This window comes from Ovis canadensis, chromosome 8 (assembly GCF_042477335.2).
Source record: "Ovis canadensis isolate MfBH-ARS-UI-01 breed Bighorn chromosome 8, ARS-UI_OviCan_v2, whole genome shotgun sequence".
NCBI lineage: Eukaryota > Metazoa > Chordata > Mammalia > Artiodactyla > Bovidae > Ovis > Ovis canadensis.
The window spans coordinates 17,472,515-17,492,367 of NC_091252.1; the positions used below are offsets into that span (position 1 = coordinate 17,472,515).

Below are 19,853 nucleotides of genomic sequence, written 5' to 3' on the forward strand. Positions count from 1 at the left end.
TTCCCTAGCACCCCAGGTCTGGGGAACAAGAAGTTCACTTGCATTTCTGTTTATAAAACAGAATATATCTGGCAATAAATAATGCCTTCAACCTCAATATTTTTTTCCAGACTAATTCCATTCATTAATCAAACTAAACCATTATACTAAACCCCAAGGCTAATATGCTATAAAAAGTTCCCATCTATAGTGAAGACAGGTTGATTTGTGGCTAAGATGGGGAAAAGAAGGATTATCTCGTGTTTCTTTTATTTCCCCAAAGCTTGTTGTTTAAAACACATAAAATTTGTAATTTAAAACCCCCTATTCCTTGAGCTTGTAACATCTGATTGCTGCTCAGATAGCCTCTAGTATGCAGGGGGTCACTTGCTATGGTCTGAATGTGTGTGTCCCTCCAAATTTATACATAGAACCCCTAGGGGATGGTATCGGATGGTGGGGTCTGATTAGGACCCCACCTAGGACATGATCCAGAGAAGGCAATGGCACCCCACTCCAGTACTCTTGCCTGGAAAATCCTATGGGCGGAGGAGCCTGGTGGGCTCCAGTCCATGGGGTCGCAAAGAGTCGGACACAACTGAGCGACTTCACTTTCACTTTTCACTTTCATGCATTGGAGAAGGAAATGGCAACCCGCTCCAGTGTTCTTGCCTGGAGAATCCCAGGGACGGGGGAGCCTGGTGGGCTGCCATCTATGGGGTCTCACAGAGTAGGACACGACTGAAGTGACTTAGCAGTAGGACATGATCAGGTCGTGATTAGGTCATGAGAGTTCTACCCTCAAGAATAGGATTGGTGCCCTTGTAAAAGGGACTCCAAGGAGACTCCTTGCTCCCTTCCCCCATGGGAGGAAACAAGGAGAGTCTGCATCCCAGAAGAAGCCCCTCTCTTGACTGTGAAAGTGACAGGTGCTCAGTCACGTCCAGCTCTTTGCCACCCCATAGACTGTGGCCCACCAGGCTCCTCCATCCACGGGATTTCCTAGGCAAGAATACTGGAATGGGTAGCTATTCCCATCTCCAGGGTTATCTTCCCGACTCAGGGATCTAACCTGGGTCTCCTGCATTGTAGGCAGATTCTTTACCATCTGAGCTACCAGGAAAGCCCCCATCAATCATGATGATACCCTAATCTAGGACTTCCAGCCCTCAAAACCAGGAGAAATAAATTTCTGTTATTTATAAGCTACCCAGTCTATTGTGTTTTGTTAAAGCGGCCTGAATAGACTAAAATAGCTACCTACACTCCAAAGAAACTGTAGAGGAAGTCAGTGTTTCCATTTCTAACCCCGTGAAGAAAGATCAGGGGCTGGGAGTCCACTGAGAACAGAATGACCTAACATAGACACATGGGAAACCTCACTCAGGCTGAAGCCAAAGGACAGCATGTGTGTGTGTGTTAAGTGTGTTAGTTGCTCAGTCGTGTCTGACTCTGCGACCCCTTGGACTGTAGCCGCCCAGGCTCCTCTGTCTGTGGGATTCTCCAAGCAAGAATGCTGGAGTGGGTTGCCATTCCCTTCTCCAGGGGATCTTTCCAACCCAGGGGTCAAACTGGGGTCTCTTGCATTGCAGGCAGATTCTTTGTCGTCTCAGCCAACATGGTTGTGTACTACTACCACCCTATGAACAATAACAACAACAACAACAAAAATGTGGAATTGAGAAAAAGAGAAAGTTCTGCTCCAGGTCTAAACTGCAGTGTCAGCCTCTCTGCTGCTGGGGCTGTGTATTGGTCAGGGTTCAATCAGAGAAGCAGCTGACTATGCAGGTACATTCAGGTATATTTTTCTATATAAATGCTGCTGCTAATTCACTTCAGTCGTGTCCGACTCTGTGTGACCCCATAGACGGCAGCCCACCAGGCTCCTCCTTCCCTGGGATTCTCCAGGCAAGAACACTGGAGTGGGTTGCCATTGCCTTCTCCAATGCATGAAAGTGAAAAGTGAAAGTGAAGTCGCTCAGTCGTGTCCAACCCTCAGCGACCCCATGGACTGCAGCCTTCCACGCTCCTCCGTCCATGGGATTTTCCAGGCAAGACTACTGGAGTGGGGTGCCATTGCCTTCTCCAATACAAATGCTACATAGAGCTAAAAGTTAAAACTCAACTACTTGGCCATAAAGAATGAAATAATGCCATTTTGCAGCAATGGATGCACCTAGAGATTACCATATTAAGTGGAGTAAATCAGAAAGAGATCTCTAAGACAAACACCATGTGACATCACTTCTATGTGGAATCTAAAATATGACAGAAATGGACCTGTCTGTAAAACAGGAACAGACTCACAGACACAGAGAGCAGAAAAGAAAAGGCTGGGGGGGCGGGCTGGGAGAAGGCTGAGTTGAGAGTTTGGGATTGGCAGATGCAAACTGGTATATATAGGATGGATAAACAAGATCCAATTGTACTGTGATAAGCCATAATGGAAAAGAATTCTTTAAAAAAAGAATAAGGTTTCAGAACACACACACAAAACTTAGAACTCAGAAACTTCTAGAGGAAAACATAGAAGATCTCTGTGACACAGATGGCACATGTTTTGTAGATGAAAAATAGTAATGATAAAATATAGTCCATCATATACAAAACTCCCATGCATCAAAAGATTTCATTAAGGTGATAAAAGAAAAAGCTAGCTATAACTGGAAGAAAATATTTGCAATACAAATATCTCATAAAAGACTCATACCCAGTATATATAAATAATTCCAACTGCTAACTAATAGAAAAATGAGTAATCTTGTTAAAAAAATTGCAAAAACCAAAACACACTTCAGAAAAGAAATTATATGATTATAATGATAAAAGTGGCCAATGCACACATGAAAAGATGCTAAACAGCAGTGAAATGCAGATTGAAAGCATAATTTACAGTAACTAGAATAGCTAAAATTAGAAATAGAATAAACAGACAATGCTCAGTATTGGGGAAAGTTACAAATGCAACTCTCATGCACTATTGCTGGAAATGTATAAAGACAAGTACTTTGGGAATCAATCTGGTAGTTTAAACATATATTTAAAATATAATTTAGCAATTCAACTCTTAGGAAAATAAAATTACACTCACTTAAAAACAAACAAACAAACAAACAACAACCCTGTACAAAGGACTTCCCTGGAGATCCAGTAGTTAAGACTTCACCTTCCAATGTAGAGAATGCATTTTTGATCTCTGTTCAGGGAACTAGATCCCACATGCCTCGGGGCCAAGAAAGCAAACCAAAAATATTTGGAAGCAATATTGTAACAAATTCAATGAAGACTTAAAAAATGGTCCACTTGAAAAAAAAAAAACTGTATAAGGATTTTCATAGCAACTGTTCCATAACTGTCAAAACTAGGGGAGAAGAAACAACTAAGGAAATAAATTGCTGAATTATATGATGGTATACCCATTCAATGAAATTCTACTGACCAATGAAAAGGAACAAACCACTGTATATCAGTTATCTGGGGCTGCGTAAAAATCACTTCAAAATATAATGACTTAAAACAACTATGGTGTATTATTTCTGTAGGTTAAGAGCGTGGCATTTCTGCCTGGGCTGACTTGCATTTATATTCAGTTGCTGGATGGAACCAAGAGAGCCTCACTCACCTCCTGGTGGCTTGATGCTGGCAGTGGGCTGGACACCTGCCTCCATGTGGCCCTTTATCCAGGTGGTCTTCCCATCCTCTAGGGCCATTCTCTATAAATGTGGCCTGGCTCTTCAGCAGGATAGCCTGAACTTCCTTATATGGCTGCTGGAGAAACAAACGGCTACCTACTCCAGTATTCTTGCCTGGAGAATCCCATGGACAGAGGAGCCTGGCAGGCTACAGTCCATGGGGACGTGAAGAGTCGGACATGACAGAGCATGCAGATTCACCCTCTTTTTCCAAGACATAAAGTAGAAGCTATAAGCTCTATTAAGGCTTGGATTCAGAAGTCAAAGAATATCACTTCCATCACATTTTATTGGTCAATCAAGTCATAAAAGCAGTCTGTCTCATGGGGTAGTATATAGACCTTGTCACGTGATGGCAGGGATAGCAATTTTCCATTATAAAAGGATAAGGTAACAGGAAAGGGAGTCATTGGGAGGCTGTTTTCACCACGGTCCCTCTTGTGATATGGGATTAATCTTACAAATAATACCCTGACTGAAAGAAGATGTTCACAGAAGAGTGAACAGTATATTATGCTATTTATATTAAAGCCTGGAACAGTCAAAACTAAGCTGTAAGTCAGAAATGAGAATACTGATTGGTTGTCTATTGTGGGAATGGAGGTGGGGAGGTTGACTGAAAATTGGGACAAGGAAGCTTTCTGTAGTGATGAAAATGTGGTGTGAATTTCAGATTATCTTCATTGATATTAGTATTTCCTATCCAAGAAATAAATCTTATAAATATTTCTTCATTGTTCATATAATTCTTTTCCATTAATTGGATAGAACAGCAAACAATCAAATACCCTGTTTATTACTTCTATTAGAAGTTTATCTTGTAATGAATTGTTGTTTTTATCGTGCTCTGAAAATTTTTTGCTACAATTTGCTTCTCAGTGCCCCCATATATGTCTATTTATTTTGTTGTTCATCTTTATTGCTTTTCTTATAGCCCATCAGCTTTTGAGCATGAAATCTATAGAAAAGGGAGAAATGACATAAGGAACTTTTCCCCCCAAATTTTGTAGCTTCTGCTAGAGGAAGTGAGTTAATGAATAAATCTGGGTCTGTACATAACTTGAATGAACAGGAAATCAGCTTTTTCCTTTTACCACCAAACCAAAAAACGTTAACTTATTTTTAATTTTTAACATATATAAAAATAAATAGGCAATATAGCAAACCCATTCTCCAGCCCCCAACATAAACAGGCCAGTCTTGCCTCATCTATGTTCCTAGCTCCAGTGCTATTAGAGATGGACCATCTTGTTATACTTACTCTTCCAAAGTAATCCAGGATAGCATACGTGTTTCATTTGTTCCATCAGTCAGATGGATCTGGAAAGAAAACAAAACTATTATAAAATACCAAAGTAATTAATAACTTCTGGTCCTAAGAAGCAACTTTCTGTCTGATGAGATGAAGAGATGGAGCAACACGCGTTACATATTCACACAGATCTTGGTTCTCATCTCTCATAACTGCTACGCTGCCACACAACTGATGGCAAATGGTTGTCAATGACAGGCTGCAATTGTCCAGAACATATTTTATTGATTTAAGAAACTCACAAATAGATGATTTTCATTTGGCCAGAGGGGGAAAAAAAGGCTTAAAACTGCTCAGAGGATTTCCTTTTGTAACAAGTGTACATTGTTATTGCCAAGTAACCAGGGTAGAATCTACACCTACCAATGGAATGGTAGGTGGTGTTTGGTTTGCCACTTCATTTTGTATGGATTCTCCCATTATTTCAAATTTTTTTGAAATGTTTGGAAAAGTAAGTCACACTTGTTTTTTTTTACTTCAACATTTTTTCCTAAGTCCTGACACAACAATGGATTAAATTCAAGAACAACATGATTCACACTAAGTTTGTATTATTTAAGAATTTAACTTTTCATTATGACCCTGAAGGACAAAACTGTCACTTAAAATTTAACAACTGTAACTACTTTTTAGCACTCCAGGAATAATGCTGAGTTGTCTTTGGTCCTAAAATGCTGATTCAGTGTGCTTTGTTTGGCTTGACTTGCATATAAAACAAGTAAACACAGCCTCCTTGTGCTCGGTGTCATCTCCAGGACTTGAGAGTTCGCAATATGGTCATTCAGACTGGGCACTTGTCTTGCGTCAGTTGTGTCTGTCTCACTGAAAACAGTTTAAAATGATTCATGCAGTTTTATTGTTGGGCTAGGCTAGTCCGGATCTCAAAATAAGTTGCATTTTTTTTTTCTTCTCAAAATATCTGTTTAAGACTTTTTGTTTAATTTGCATTCTGTTCATTTCTCTCTACATATTATGAGGAACACAATTCTGAAACACTGCTGTCATTAACAGTGTTGAACATTTTATTGCTTTCCGTAACAACATGAGGAGAGAAGACATGGTTCCTAACAAAATCAACTTCTTCCTCAAGATAAGCGGTTGCTGACTATCTGGAATGCTCTGGTGGACTTATAATTTCTCTCCTCTTTTTAAAAAAATTTATTTTAAAAATGTTTTTCATTGTGTACAGTTGCTTTGCAATGTTCTTTTACAATTGCTTTACAACATTGCTTTACAATGTTAGTTTCAGCTATACAGTGAAGTGAATCAGCTATATGTATACATGTGTACCCCAGGACATGGAAGCAAGCTATATGTCCATCCGCAGGTGAGTGGATAGAGAAAATGTGGTTCATATATACAATGGAATATTACTCAGCCATAAAAACAAAACTCAACAAAACTGGGTCATGTGATGGCGATATGGATGGACCTAGAGTCTGTCAAGTGGAGTGAAGTAAGTCAGAAAGAGGAAAGCAAATATCATATGTTAATGCATATATGTAGAATCTAGAAAAATGGTACAGATGAACCTATTTGCAGGAATAGAGATGCAGATGTAGAGAACAGGCTGTGGACATAGACGGGAAGGGGAGGGTGGGACGAACTGGGAGAAAAGGACTGACATACACACGATTTTTCCCTTCTTAACTTTCTTTGTCTTTCACTGCTTTTCCTTCTGAAAGTATTCTCATTCTAGTAAATATATCTATCTTTTTACGATGTTGCTGCCAAGAGATTTCCATTTCCTTCAGACCCAGTAGGAGAATTTGGCCATTTTGAGGCTCAAGAGGAACTAAAAAGCCTCCTGATGAAAGTGAAAGAGGAGCGTGAAAAAGTTGGCTTAAAGCTCAACATTCAGAAAATGAAGATCATGGCATCTGGTCCCATCACTTCATGGGAAATAGATGAGGAAACAGTGGAAACAGTGTCAGACTTTTTTTTGGGGGGGGGGGCTCCAAAATCACTGCAGATGGTGACTGCAGCCATGAAATTAAAAGATGCTTACTCCTTGGAAGGAAAGTTATGACCAACCTAGATGGCATATTCAAAAGCAGAGACATTACTTTTGCAACAAAGGTCCATCTAGTCAAGGCTATGGTTTTTCCAGTAGTCATGTATGGATATGAAAGTTGGACTGTGAAGAAAGCTGAGTGCTGAAGAACTGATGCTTTTGAACTGTGGTGTTGGAGAAGACTCTTGAGAGTCTTTGGACTGCAAGGAGATCCAACCAGTCCATTCTAAAGGAGATCAGTCCTGGATGTTCTTTGGAAGGAATGATGCTAAAGCTAAACTCCAATACTTTGGCCACCTCATGTGAAGAGTTGACTCATTGGAAAAGACTTTGATGTTGGGAGGGGTTGAGGGCAGGAGAAGGGGACAACAGAGGATGAGATGGCTGATGGCATCACCGACTGAATGGACATGAGTTTGAATGAACCCTGGGAGTTGGTGATGGACAGGGAGGCCTGGCACGCTGCAATTCCTGGGGTCGCAAAGAGTCAGACATGACTGAGCGACTGAACTGAACTGAACAGTCTTCTTTCTTTCAGAATAGGTTTTTGGCTTGCAGTAGGATACTTAATTTCATTTTATTTAAATTTTGGCATAGTCCATAATTCAGAACAATGTACACAATCTGAATTTAAGGTTTGCAAAAGTACATTTCAAATACATTTTAATTGCTCCTACCCTGTATAGAGCTATATAAATTGGTAATCAAACAACTTAAAAAAATTGAGGTATGGTTGATTTGCAGTGTCAGGTTAGCTTCAGGTATACAGCAAAGTGTTCAGTTATACATATATATCTATTCTTTTTCAGCTTCTTTTCCTTTAGGTTATTACAAAATATTTATTATAGTTCCCTATACAGTAGGGAACAGTAGGTCCTTACTGGTTATCTATCAAACAATTTCTATTTTACATACATTAACTTGTTGATGGATATATGTAGGAATTTTTATCACTGGGACCCTCTATTCTTTGGGTCATCTTACTGCTTTTATACAATTTGTGTGCAGACTCACTATGCCTATGTCAGTGTTATAGCTTGTTTCTTCTGGAACTACTGTCAGGACAAGATGTTGAGTAACAACAGTAAACTTGTTGAGTAACAAGTTAATGCATTTTGCAGAAAGCACAGAATGCCACACAGACATTTCAGATGCATGAGGTACTGCCACAGTTTTGCTCTATAAAGTTAAGAATTCTTATAAACTCATATTTGCATGATTCCCACAAAAAAAAGAAACCTATAGAGTATTTAAGATTGTATATTCTGAATTATTTTATCTGTTCTGACAAAACTCCTATTTGGGTAAGTATTGTAGCAAACCAAATCTTCCACTAACAATTTTGCTTTGCGAGTCTGATAATTAAAAGAGATTTCTGCAGACTAGCTTCGGCCCATATATTCCAAACCTTGTTTCTCCCACATGGCCCCCATATCTAGGGCTGAGTGGTTAGAGCACTTTCATGTTGCAGCCTCATCTCTGACCCTACACTTTGTATTACCGTTGGTGAGTCAGCCTGGTGGACAACAGTGGTTTTCCTGGAAGTCATCTTTATACCTGGATACCTAGCAATAAGTAACAGTGCCAGAAGAGACCATAAGCTACATAAATATACTCCATTAAACCAAAAACATATGCTTCCTTTGCTCAGCTCCCTTTATCTGTATCTCCCAAAAGCTAGGCCACTCTGTCGCTGCTGCTGCTAAGTCACTTCAGTCGTGTCCGACTCTGTGCAACCCCATAGACGACAGCCCACCAGGCTCCCCCGTCCCTGGGATTCTGCAGGCAAGAACACTAGAGTGGGGTGCCATTTCCTTCTCTAGTGCATGAAAGTGAAAAGTGAAAGTGAAGTCGCTCAGTCATGTCTGACTCTTTGCGACCCCATGGACTGCAGCCCACCAGGCTCCTCCACCCATAGGATTTTCCAGGCAGGAGTACTGGAGTGGGGTGTCATTGCCTTCCCCGCAGGCCACTCTAAAATCCCTGATATCACAGGGCAAGTATGACAAAGGGAAAATGAGTGGAAAGAGACAACTGTCTTCACCAGTGAATCCATCTTACTTTGACACATTTTAGAAAAGCGCATGACTAGGTGAACTCATTTCTAGGTCGGAAATGGTCCATTAAAAATGAGGGGCTCTGACATTTTGTCAATTTTATAGTAAGCCTGCTTCTGACCCCATCAGCAAATTACATCTCTAAATTACAGTTCATTGATTACTCTTGATGTGTTGCTGATGACTATATATACAATGAAGAAAAAAATCAGAATTAGAAACTTATTTGACTCATGATTTAATGGTTTTAGATCAATCATTAATACTCATATAATTATAAAATTATTTAATAATAAATGAACAACAGTAGCTAACACATGAGAAGCTCTTTTGCAGGCTGTATGATCTACACTTCAACACTACGAGACAGGTGTACTGTTACAGGTATTATCATCCCTGTTTCAGAGATGAGGAAACAGAGGATGGAAAGGATACGTGATTTGTTCACAGTCACATAGTTTTAGTAGAGGATCTGAAAGATTTCTATGAGGAATGCTATGGGATTTCTATGGTGGCTCAGTGGTAAAGAATTTGCCTGCCAATGCAGGAGACGTGGGTTTAATCCCCTGGGGTAGGAAATGGCAACCTACTCCAGTATTTTTGCTGGAATAATCCCATGGATAGAGGAACCTGGCAGATTATAGTCTATGGGGTCCCAAAGAGTCAGACATGACTGAAGCGACTGAGTTCTCATGAGGAATTCTGTGACAGAGACTCAAATGTCTTCTTGTCCAGGCAGGAAGGATGCATGGGGGGAGGAGGGGGTATGGTTGTAATGAGATCAGTCGCTCACTCCCTAGGCACTGGTGAGACTGACTTGAACTGGAAAGCTCAAGGCCATCTAAGGATCAGTACTCAGACCCAAGGGATTGTGGCCCCGTGCTAGCACTGGCCCAGACTTTCTGATTTTTCAAGAGAATACAAAAACGTAAAAGTTTGTGTGTCACTGTGTAGAATCTCCTAATTGTAAAATACTGAATCCATTTTATTTATTTTTGGTTTGTTTCTGATGTCACTTTTTAATCAACACTAAGGCCTTTTAACATTTAGCTTCCTTCTTTCTCGAATATTTCTGAAGACGTTCAATTCCCAGGGCCCTTGGAATAATAGAATCCACCTTGCTTTGTTTCAGTAGTTTGGAAATAATCACCACCCTCTCCCATGTCTTCATTTGTACCAAAACAACAACGTACATAGAAGTGACAAGAATTTCACCATCTCGGTTCAAAGACCTTATGTAAAGAACAAAACCAGGGCTGACAGCTCAAAAACTCTTCTGTTTTGGGCAAATATATTAATCTGTGTACTTTCCGAGGCTGCCTCGGACTGCAGCCTCTGGAAATCAGACGTGCTGATGAGGGGGGTCACTGTCACATGGCAGGTGGGCCCGGCTGCCTATTGCAGTTTTATTGTTCTTGAATCAATTTTTAAAAAGAAAAACAACAAGTGGGCCAAAAAAAGGACTGTGCTTCTAGCCCTGCTCTGAGGCCAGGACTACTCAGCCACAGTTAGTTCTTTGCAAAATCACAGTGTATAATCTGTATTTCCACACTCGTTTTCCTTTGCTTCCCTTGTGGCTCAGTTGGTAAAGAATCTGCCTGCAATGCGGGAGACCTGGGTTTGATCTCTGGTTTGGGAAGATCCCCTGGAGAAGGGCAAGGCTACCCACTCCTGTATTCTGGCCTGGAGAATTCCGTGGACTGCAGTCCATGGGGTCACAAAGAGTTGGACATACCTGAGTGACTTTTGCTTTCACTTTCCCTTTTTTCCTTTTACTACTCAAAATTTTGTAGGTTGCTTTCACTGCTTAGCATTTTGCTTTTCCTAGAGCAGTTGCTTAAATGAAGTTGGTCTGTAAGATTCTCTCACTCAGAAGTGGAGCTTGACCTGTCTAATCAGGATGCTTTATGGGAGGGAACACAGGAAAAGGTAACATACAGCAACATTCAACCATTTACCACAGGTGATATGGTGCTATCTACCTGTAAAAAGTATTGATTTTCCCTCTGGGTACTCCTTATTGGTCAAATATCAGATCAACCCAGGAGTAAGGAAATATAGAGAAGAGCATAAAATGCTGATTAAAGGGGTGGGGTGGAGTGGGAGCTGGGAGGGAGGTTCAAGAGGCAGGGAACATATACATACCTATGGCTGATTCATGTTGATGTATGGCAGAAACCAACACAATATTGTACAGCAATTATCCTCAGATTAAAAATGAATAAATCAAAAATAAAAAAGAGTCAGAAGACCTCTGATCTATTACCACTTCCAAATAAACATTTAGATACGCTACAGTTAAGTACAACTAAATATTAGTAATTATTAAAGTTAAACATTAGAGTGTTTAAGTTTACTTTAAACTGAACTATTATAATAATTGATATAATAACTTTGTATATAGAATACTGTTTGAAATCAAGTGGGTTATAGGTTAGTAAATATGTTTTTGTTATATTTACTTTATATTCAAATGGTACTGGTAATAAAATTTCATATATATTTTTTCTACAAAAATATCAGTAATTAGCAGTCATAAACATTTCAGGCCCCAAGGCACCTGTCCCACTTTAATATCCACCGTATGAAATATGGAATTGCTCTCTAAAAGCACACAGCCAGATCATTCAATAGGATCCCCAACAACCTTTGCCCCAGTTATCTTGCAGCCCAGAAATCAACACTATGAACAGCAAACCTCAGAAATAAAAACTTTGTACTTATGCTGTAAACAGGTGTAAATCCCTGAAAGCACAGTGAACCCAGTAATGTGATGGTTTCCATTCATTTCATTTTATCTATTCTGTTTTTTTTTAATTTTTGATTATATGTTTCATACTTCCAGTGATCAAATGCTCATGTTAAGTGGTTGAAATTATTGGTTCCAGAAATTCCAGTGAGCTGGCTACCGACATCTGCCTGCTCTGATTTTTGAGCTCATTGTGTCTGTGTGTGTCACTGGGGCTCACACATACATGGAAAGCAAGCTCTTCCAAGACGGAAGACAGAGGGAGACTCCCCTCCTGTCACAGCGGCCTCGCTCTCTGCTGCTGTCGTTTGCATCCGGTCTGTTCTGTTTCTTCAGAAACAGCCCAAGTGTGTGATTATGCACTTCTGGAGCCTCGCCAGCTCACTCAGGAGTTTCTGGCCCTCTGGCATCTGTCCCCTAAGGCAGCAAACTCCATTGACTCAGAGAGCTGTTGATTAAGTGAATTATGTTTGGTCAGGAATTTATGAACAAAGAAAACAGAACTGGAAATGATAACTGTGCCCTCACAAAAGACTGAGTAAGCGATATGCAAATTAAACAAAAAACCCCAACCCAACCAAAAGAATCTCTTCATAAGGATTTTCCCTCTACTGAGTTTAGTGTTCCTTTCTAACCCAATTTGACAGAATACACTTGTTCTTCAGTGAGATGGTTCTCCTCCCAAATGTGCTTATAATCTCGGGCAAAATGCAGAGAAGAGCTGAGAGGAATATAAACACTGTGTATTCTCTCTACAGAACCGTTGAAGGAAATGCTGTTTACTTGGAAATAGAGTTCCAGAAAGTATGTCTGCCATCTGTAGTCCAGATGACGGTGGCTGTGGTGATGAATTAAACGTTTAGAAATAAAAGCTAGTGGTTGTTTCTGTTTGCGAGGATAAGGCAGTTGAAATATTGTTTCATTACTCTTAATTCACAAACTAGCTAGAACTTGTTTGTGCATTATATATGCACAACTTAGAAGACATTTAAAGAAAGGCACAATGATTGTGGATTTTTGAGAGTGTGTCTTGACACAATTTCTGCATAAGCTCTGATGCAGATGTAATTTGCTAAGCCATGGAGACTGCTAGAAATTTGAAAGCACTCTTATTAGCACCATGACTTACTCTTTAATGAGGGCTCTTGCTCTAAGATCCACACACCTGACCTGCCTCTTGAGAAACCTATATGCAGGTCAAGAAGCAACAGTTAGAACTGGACATGGAACAACAGACTGGTTCCAAATAGGAAAAGGAGTACATCAAGGCTGTATATTATCATCCTGCTTATTTAACTTATATGCAGAGTACATCATGAGAAACGCTGGGCTGGAAGAAACACAAGCTGGAATCAAGATTTCTGGGAGAGATATCAATAACCTCAGATATGCAGATAACACCACCCTTATGGCAGAAAGTGAAGAGGAACTCAAAAGCCTCTTGATGAAAGTGAAAGAGGAGAATGAGAAAGTTGGCTTAAAGCTCAACATCCAGAAACCAAGATCATGGCATCTGGTCCCATCACTTCATGGGAAATAGATGGGGAAACAGTGGAAACAGTGGCTGACTTTATTTTTGGGCTCCAAAATCACTGGAGATGGTGACTGCAGCAATGAAATTAAAAGACGCTTACTCCTTGGAAGAAAAGTTATGACCAACCTAGATGGCATATTCAAAAGCAGAGACATTACTTTTCCAACAAAGGTCCATCTAGTCAAGGCTATGGTTTTTCCAGTGATCATGTATGGATGTGAGAGATGGACTGTGAAGAAAGCTGAGCACCGAAGGATTGATGCTTTTGGAGTGTGGTGTTGGAGAAGACTCTTGAGAGTCCCTTGGACTGCAAGGAGATCCAACCAGTCCATTCTAAAGAAAATCAGTCCTGGATGTTCTTTGGAAGGACTGTTGCTAAAGCTGAAACTCCAATACTTTGGCCACCTCATGCAAAGAGTTGACTCATTGGAAAAGACTCTGATGCTGGGAGGGATTCGGGGCAGGAGGAGAAGGAGACGACAGAGGATGAGATGGCTGGATGGCATCACTGACTTGATGGACATGAGTTTGGGTGAACTCCAGGAGTTGGTGATGGACAGGGAGGCCTGGGGTGCTGCGATTCATGGGGTCACAAAGAGTCGGACACAACTGAGCCACTGAACTGAACTGAACTGAACTGAACTTGCTCTAAGATAGAGTGATTGTTTCAAATGCTGCCACTCACAAGCATGCATCAATCAGCTCACTGTGAATATCCCCATTCTTGAAGCTATGAAAGAACATTTAGAAAGCCGTCCATGATTCTTTACTAAGTGAGATGCCAAGAAAGCTAAATGGCTATGATTCCTGAGCACTGCCCTTCAAGAACAGACCATCTAAAAGGGACTTGTGAAAGAACAGGGCAATGAAAATAGTACATTCATAAGATGTTCATAAAATCAAGGCACATAGAAGTGTTTTGGTGGTTTTTTAAAAATAAAAAATTTGTTTCAGTTGGTGAAGGCAGAGCAAGCAGAGTAATGGTCTCAATCATCGTGCTCAGTCATGTCTGACTCTGAGACCCCATGCACGGAGGCCCGCCAGACTCCTCTGTCCATGGGATTATGGGATCCCAGCAAGAATAATGGAGTGGGTTGCCATTTCCTACTCCAGGGGGTCTTCCCGATCCAGGATTCAAACCCGCTAACCGACATCTCCTGTGGCTCCTGCATTGGCAGGCGGATTCTTTACCACTGAAACAAGCCCAGAGTAATGGTAGGAGAATCATTAACTTTCATCCAAAGTCGAGACAATTCTGGTATGAAATGAGACTTCAAAGGCTGTTTGTACAATCAAGAAGGTTGAGAAGGAGACATACAGGCCAGACAATGAATGACTGAAAGCAAGTTGGACTTGGGCTGTGGTGATGTGTAGAGATGGCCAGGATGCGGGGTGGCGGCAGGGATTGGGGGGGCAGCCATGGTTATAATGGGACCACTCATTCACTCCCCAGGGACTGGCAAATTGAAGAGATTGAATTGGAGAGCTCAAGGCCATTTAAGGGTCACTATTCAGGCCCAGGGGGTTGTAGTCCTATGGTAATTCTGGCTCAGACTTTCAGATTTTTCAAGAGAATATAAAAATATTAAAATGTGTGTTTGTGTGTGTGTGTGTGTGTAAACTCTGAATTATACAACATTGGGAGGTGGTGAGCCAAATACAAGAATATAGAATTGAAGCAAGCTGTCTATCTGTAACTCAAGATACTTGGTAAATGCTTCTAGGTTTGGGAGAGTTAAAGGATGTTCCAGTCTTCTTTCTGGTCTATCTACTCTTTCTTACAAATCTTTGTACTTCTCCGCCACTAACCAAAACAATTGGCCATTCCAAGCAAACAAATGTTCCTGATTGAAGATACTAGCAAAAGAAGTGCTTGAAGTGATGCTGTATGGGTTCAGGGCTGGATGGAGAGGGTTTGGGTCCTGAAGGCAGGTTGAGTAAAGCATCCTATTCAATAGCTGAAGCCAGCTCCTATAGTATCATGAAAAGTGAAAGTGTTAGTTACTCAGTCATGTCCAACTCTTTTGTGACCTCATGAACTGTAGCCCGCCAGGCTCCCCTGTCCATGGGATTTCCCAGGCAAGAATACTGGAGTGGGTAGTCATTCCCTTCTCCAGGGGATCTTCCTGACCCAGGGATCGAACGAACCCAGATCTCTTGCATTGTAGGAGGATTCTTTACCATCGAAGCCACCATGGAAGCCCATAGTATCAAGAGAAAAATTTTTTAAATTATCAGGAATTTTGTCAGCCAGTATAGCCATTATAAAAACTATATTAAAAATACAATTACATAAATTATATAAAAAACAAAGGTAATAAATACACCCTTCCACTTTCTGATTATGTCAGTACATTTTACTGTTATCTATGCTCTTGAGGGCATTTTCTTACATTGTCACTGTACAATGGAAGTGCTGCAGAATAAGGTGCTTTGGGGCCTCTTTTCCCAAGGCTGCCCTCAGTGTTAACATGCTGGTGGCTGGAAATCAGCTACACTGATAAGCATTTACCAACATATCACTGGTCCTTTCTACAATAGACCATCTCTAAGGGTGAGCTTGCTTTTTACATCAGAGCTGGTTTTACAGGCTAAATAAAATCCCATTACAAAGTACAGTTACAGATCTAGAAAACAAATTTATGATTACTAGGGGGTAAGGGAGAGGAGAGATAAACTTGGAGACTGGGATTGACATATACACACTTGTTATTGTTCAGTCAATAAGTTGTGTCTGACTCTTTATGGCCCCATGGGTTGCAGCACGCCAGGCTTCCCTGTCCTTCACTATCTCTTGGAGTTTGCTCAAACTCATGTCCGCTGAGTCGGTGATGCCATCCAACCATCTCATCCTCTGTTGCCCCCTTCTCCTCCTACCTTCAATCTTTCCGAGCATTAGTCTTTTTCCAATGAGTCAGCTCTTTGAATCAGGTGGCCAAAGTATTGGAGCTTCAAGCATCAGTCCTTCGAATGCATATTGAAGGTTGATTTCCTTTAGGATTGACTGATTTGATCTCCTTGCTGTCCAAAGGACTTTCAAGAGTCTTCTCCAGCACCACATTTTGCAAGCATCAATTTTTTGGTGCTCAGCCTTCTTTAGAGTCTCACATCCATACATGACTACTGGAAAAACCATAGCTTTGATGATATGGACCTTTGTTGGCAAAGTGATGTCTCTGCTTTTAAATATGCTATCTAGGTTTGTCAGAGCTCTAGGTAACTAATAAGGACCCACTGTATAGCACAGGGGACTCTATACAATATTCTGTAATAATCTATATGGGAGAAGAATCTAAAAAGGAGGGCAGGATATATGTGTATGTATAACTGATTCACTTTGCTATACATCTGAAATTAACACAACGTTGTAAATCAGCTATATTCCAATGAAAAATTTTTAGACAAAGAAATAAAACTTGGAAAGTAAGAAGAAAAAGGAGATAAGGAAATGCAGGAAGTGGGTAGGAAGAATTGCCGCTCAGTTGCTGATAACGATATTCCATCTGTCCCTGAGATGGGCCTGGAGCTCTGAAATGATGATTAAATTCTCATCCAGTTCCTGAATAAGTGCTTCTAATATCAGGCAACTGAGAAGCAAATTGAAATGACATTATTAGAAATAAGTGTCTATGTATAAGTTGCAGTCTCTTTGCCTGAAAGAAGAGATTTTATCATCTGTATTCATTGCTTTTGAGACTACTAAACTGAATCTGATATTTCTTCATGTTAAATTGAAGGCTGTAGTTATCAAAATGCTGACAGGTTGAGTTATTGGCTATTTTCAGGGCCCATGGAAAGAGTCTCCCATTAATAACATTCACTGTGTACATTGGTAGCAGAGAATTACTTAGAGCTATCAAATGTGTTATTACAACTTATCCTGTATGCCCTAAAGAAGACATTTTTGACTTGTGGGGGGAAAAAAGGATATTTTCAGGGAGCTGACAAATGACAAAATAGCACGGCCTGTATTAGGGGGAAGGATGTAGTAATGCAACTCTGGGATAACTCAGTTAGAATCTGCTGCTGCTTTGTTGGTGGTTGTTTCTCAACAAGGTTTACAAGGCTCATCTCTCTTGCCCTCTCTCTCTCTCTCTCTCTCACACACACACACACAATGAGATGAAACCAGAATACAAGAAGTCAGAGGAATAAATTTGTTTAAAATGTTGTTTTATCACACGGGCTTAAAACTCACTACCAAAAAATATCGACCATTTCCTTTATTTTCTACTAAAAAATCACAGCTGTCAGTTTAAGTATACAATTGTGTATTATGTGCCCCTAATGCACATTAGAAAAAAAAAGAAAATGTTTTTAGAAGTTCTGATTTTAAATACAAAAGCAATGGTGTAGGGATAAGCATGGGGTTATAACGACATGGTATGGTAGCCTCATTTGGCAAATAAGGCTCTCACACTTCCTTTTCAGGGTGTGATTGCCTGCATAAACAGTTCTCAAGCCCTTTGTATATTTCAGCCCAAGAACTATTTTCACAGATTCTCTATGGACCATTATGGACACACCCTTCATATCTGATGGCTACATGGTCATAACTGTATCCCATACTCCCACAATACAGAAACACACGTGCACAACCCAAGAATGAGTGGAGAAATGACGGTGTCTTTTGATGCCTCTCATCCATATGATTGACATACATGTTATCATTCCTGTGTCCCATGTACCCCTGCTGGGCACTCGGAGGGACCCAGGAATAATATACCCAATTCCTTAAGGCATCTTTAAGTAACTGATGAGAGACATTTAAAAAATGGCAAATCACAATATAGTAAGGGAAATAATTTCGTCATGAAGATATGGAGAGCAGTGCTGTGGAATTCTCAGAATGGAGAGATCCACCCTTCCTGAAGTCAGGGAAGACTTCACAGAGAGCTGGACCCTTAAAGGCATAGGATTTCACCAGACAAGAAAGAGAAAAGGTCTGAAATGAATAAAGTTCTGCTGCTGCTAAGTCGCTTCAGTCGTGTCCGTCTCTGTGTGACCCCATAGACAGCAGCCCACCAGGCTCCTCCGTCCCTGGGATTCTCCAGGCAAGAACACTGGAGTGGGTTGCCATTTCCTTCTCCAATTCTAAAAAGTAAATGCTCTAAAAACACAATCAAAGCTTTTCCCCACACGGGATCCTGCAGCAGGGTGCCAGCGCTGCTGCGGGCAGGCTGGTACCATGCCCACGGAGATGGTCCACAGCAGAGTCCACCTCCGGTCCAGCCAGAACCTGGTGCTGCTACCAGCTGAGCGGAGAGAAGACCCTGTCCAAATCCTGTGCCTTGGGAAACAGAAAAGGCTTTCTCTCTGGCTGGCTCGGTAATATCAAACAGGAATTAGCCGAAAACAAAGAAATGAAAGAAAGTTAAAAAAATTTTAAAAAGTTCCGAGGCAAGGCCAAGAAGGAGATACTGGTGCTGCTGCTAAGTCCCTTCAGTCATGTCCGACTCTGTGCGACCCCATAGAAGGAGATACAGAACCATCGAATCAGAAATTCTGAGAAGGAAAGAGGCAATCAGGAAAGAAGCTGGGGGAGATCATGGGCACGGGGAAGGAGAGTCTTGATGAAGTCAGTCAAAGTGACCTTGGCGGGAAAATCAAGGAGGGTGTGGAAGAAGCATCCGAGACTGCAGAGCCGGCGGCCAAGTTGTTGTCCGAAGGCGGGGAGAAGCTCGACTGGACCGGTGCCTTCAAAGCCTCCTGGCCAGGGTGTGGAGTCCATCCAGCAGAAGATGGACCTGAGCGTCCCCAGGCAGACCAGGCCTACCTATGGCTGGAGAGAAGTTCAAGGTAGAGGAAGTGTTTGAGGCCAACGAGGAGGCACTGGGGTCGCTGCACAAGGACTCCAGGTGGGACCAGCAGCTGAAGGACTTCAGGGACAGCAACATGGTGCTTGATCGGCTCTTTGAGATGAAGATGAAGCGTGCCAAGAGCAACAACGCCTTAGGCTGGGTGTCCCACAGTGCTGATAGTCAAGGTCAAGGACTTGCTGACAGTCAAGGTCACAGCAAGATGATGGATGCAGAGGCCTGTGCTAATTACCACCTTCCAGGCCCAGTTGGTGACGGTGATCAAGAACCCCAAAGGCGAGGTGGTTGAGAGCGACCTGGACAAGGTACCGGTAATGTTGTACATGCGGGCGCTCTGCCCAGACCAGGATGAGCTGAAACCCTCTGTCACCTGGTGGCTCCCAGACATCTCAGCCTCCAGCACAGAGCAGCTCCTATGAGCAGGGTGGCCACAACTGAGGCCTCTGGGACTGACCCTTACTCAGGACATGTGGGGTACTGGTGTCCACCTGCAGCAACCAGATCTCTGGGGACAAGACCGTCAGCTCTGTTGCTGCCCTACCAGGCCGGTTGCAACCCCAGCTGAATGGGGTGGGGAGGGAACAGTCTGCACTGCTGCCCTGCCCCTGGCAGGCTGGTGGCCGCTAGGCCACAGATGCACAAACCAGGCAGGGCCCAGAGGCCCCCAGCCCTGAGACTCCCTCCCAGGGCCAAGCTG

General features: G+C 41.7%; 1 pseudogene; it reads left to right on the forward strand.

Moving 5' to 3' along the window:
• The first annotated feature begins 12,511 nt into the window (after positions 1-12,511).
• LOC138445181 (mitochondrial import inner membrane translocase subunit TIM44 pseudogene) lies at positions 12,512-19,445 on the forward strand (annotated as a pseudogene).
• The last annotated feature ends 408 nt before the right edge of the window (positions 19,446-19,853 follow it).